Raw genomic sequence first — 3,487 nt, 5'->3', positions numbered from 1 at the left:
ACACATAGATGTGTCCAGAGCTGTGTGAGATCACTACCATCCTGCTTTTGTGGGGGTGGGTAGGGGTGTTAAATAATTTTTCTGTTGTTGTTGTTGTTGTTTTATCCCCATGTGTTTTTAACATTCTAAAAGCTCTTTATTCCAAAGATGCTAGTCAGTGTATTCAGTAGGTGTAATGTATTCTAAGTTGCTTCAGAAGTATTGCAAGTATTACGTGCAACAATAAAACAGTGCATTGACATAAAAAAGGAAATTTACTTTTGGTACTTAAGTACTTTTAAAAGCAAGTACTTCTGTACTTTTACTTAAGTATAAATCTGTCTTTACAACTTTTACTTGTAATGGAGTAATATTTGACCAGCAGTATCTGTACTTTCACTCAAGTAATGGAATTGAGTACTTGAGTGAAGTAGAGAATATATATATATATTGTTTTTTTTTTGTTTTGTTTTTTTTCTCCAAAAAAAAATGTGAAACATAGTTTGGTTTTAAATAAATATATTTTTAGTTTGGTGCTTTCCTCTTAAAACTACAGTATTTCCTGACGATATTCAACAAATAATGAAAACAAAACCAGATATTATTTATTCCAAAAAATAATGAATTTTTAAATGAACTAGAAGTTGATTAATTGTATATATTGTTTTGTGTATTGTATGTTAAAGTCATCTCATTTTATAATGAATATACGTCCTTTATATGATGGTGTTCTGTCTGTGTATGTTATATCTCACAATCATGCGAAAAGCGTCTAAATTTGACCAAAAGCAGATTTTTGAGAGCATAAGAATGATTAAACACTGCCATCATGTGGTGGTTCACTGAATATTTTGCAAAAATGGTAGCATTAAAAAATCTAATGAACAGGGTGGCTGATTAGTCTGACACATTGCAACATATGTAACTAAAAGAGTGTCACATTTCTATTTATATTTACATTTGTGTGCATTGTTTCACTCACTTACACCTTCCTGCTAGTGCTGCAATCTTACAGACCACTACAGAGGACTAGATGTGCCACTTAAAAATAAAATATATGAATTAATAATTTTTTTAAATGTGATTGACTATAAAGTATTGGACTGTTTTAGTGCCTAAAACACAACTGAGTACAATTAATTTCTACTTAACTGTAATTGAGATATATGTGAATTAGATTAAGTAATACTGAGTGAATATGACAATTTTTGTATTATTCCTCACCTCCAGGTATTTTAATAAAGGGGCTCACTATAGCTTTATATAGAAAAAAAAAATTCAAATATCTTTTAATTTAATAAATAGACATAAAAGAATGGGTCATTGTTTTTTGCATGGCCTTCACACAATATAATTCACACAAAAACGACAATTCTGTCATCATTTACTCACCCTCGAGTTTTTCCAAACCTGCATGAATTTCTAACTTCTGCAAAACAGAATGTGGGTAGCCAGGGGCGCCTTAAGAAATCCATAGGTTTTTTTTTGTTTTTTGCTTCCTGAGAATAATATATGTCAAATTTCGATTTTTATTTTTCTTATTGATATGCTAGTTAACATTTTAAACACTGTTCTGCGTAAAATGTGAACGTAAGTGAATACATTCACTCTTTGCCAGAAGGTGGCGCTTGTGGAACAGCAGAATTATAGCCTTTACATAAAATAAACTATACGAAAAGAAAATGCCATTAGAAATTTCCTGGCCGAAATGTGAATTTACAGGTATGATTTAAACACCATAAATTACACAAAATATTCATTATTCATCATCAGTAGATTGAAAGAAAGGTTGGCAAGTTGGCATAAATGTGAGCTATTTGGTGATTGCTAACTGTGTTTTTATTTTGAAACATGCCGTGCTCGTGTTTGATTAATTAAATCATAGCCGTTTAAAGTATAATTATCACATTTAAGCAATAAGGTTACTGTTTTTCCATCCCCGGATTTAAAATTGAGACTTTGAAGCAGCACCTCTGATGCAACACAATGACTGAATCGAAAGCCTTCAGCTGACACCAGTGGCGGAGCCAGGATGTTTTCATAGGGGTGGCCAGGGAGGGGCCAGCAGCCAGTCTGGGGTGGCACAGAAATCTTCATTACTTCAATATAAAAAATGTGATTGACTATAAAGTATTGGACTGTTTTAGTGCCTAAAACACAACTGAGTACAATTAATTTCTACTTAACTGTAATTGAGATATTTGTGAATTAGATCAAGTAATACTGAGTGAATAGAATTAGATTAAGTAATACTGAGTGAATATGACAATTTTTGTATTATTCCTCACCTCCAGGTATTTTAATAAAGGGGCTCACTATAGCTTTATATAGAAAAATAAAATGCAAATATCTTTTAATTTAATAAATAGACATAAAAGAATGGGTCATTGTTTTTTGCATGGCCTTCACACAATATAATTCACACAAAAACGACAATTCTGTCATCATTTACTCACCCTCGAGTTTTTCCAAACCTGCATGAATTTCTAACTTCTGCAAAACAGAATGTGGGTAGCCAGGGGCGCCTTAAGAAATCCATAGGTTTTTTTTTGTTTTTTGCTTCCTGAGAATAATATATGTCAAATTTCGATTTTTATTTTTCTTATTGATATGCTAGTTAACATTTTAAACACTGTTCTGCGTAAAATGTGAACGTAAGTGAATACATTCACTCTTTGCCAGAAGGTGGCGCTTGTGGAACAGCAGAATTATAGCCTTTACATAAAATAAACTATACGAAAAGAAAATGCCATTAGAAATTTCCTGGCCGAAATGTGAATTTACAGGTATGATTTAAACACCATAAATTACACAAAATATTCATTATTCATCATCAGTAGATTGAAAGAAAGGTTGGCAAGTTGGCATAAATGTGAGCTATTTGGTGATTGCTAACTGTGTTTTTATTTTGAAACATGCCGTGCTCGTGTTTGATTAATTAAATCATAGCCGTTTAAAGTATAATTATCACATTTAAGCAATAAGGTTACTGTTTTTCCATCCCCGGATTTAAAATTGAGACTTTGAAGCAGCACCTCTGATGCAACACAATGACTGAATCGAAAACCTTCAGCTGACACCAGTGGCGGAGCCAGGATGTTTTCATAGGGGTGGCCAGGGAGGGGCCAGCAGCCAGTCTGGGGTGGCACAGAAATCTTCATTACTTCAATATAAAAAATGTGATTGACTATAAAGTATTGGACTGTTTTAGTGCCTAAAACACAACTGAGTACAATTAATTTCTACTTAACTGTAATTGAGATATTTGTGAATTAGATTAAGTAATACTGAGTGAATATGACAATTTTTGTATTATTCCTCACCTCCAGGTATTTTAATAAAGGGGCTCAGTATAGCCTTATTGCTCATCGCGGGTTCGAGTCTCGTACCGGCAGGGATTGTAGGTGGGGGGAGTGAATGTACAGCGCTCTCTCCCACCGTCAATACCACGACTGAGGTGCCCTTGAGCAAGGCACCGAACCCCCAACTGCTCCCCGGGCGTCGCAGC

The sequence above is a fragment of the Sinocyclocheilus rhinocerous genome, unplaced genomic scaffold, assembly GCF_001515625.1.
Source record: "Sinocyclocheilus rhinocerous isolate Xijiao unplaced genomic scaffold, SAMN03320098_v1.1 scaffold464, whole genome shotgun sequence".
Classification (NCBI taxonomy): domain Eukaryota; kingdom Metazoa; phylum Chordata; class Actinopteri; order Cypriniformes; family Cyprinidae; genus Sinocyclocheilus; species Sinocyclocheilus rhinocerous.
Note: the sequence above shows the minus strand (reverse complement) of the source record.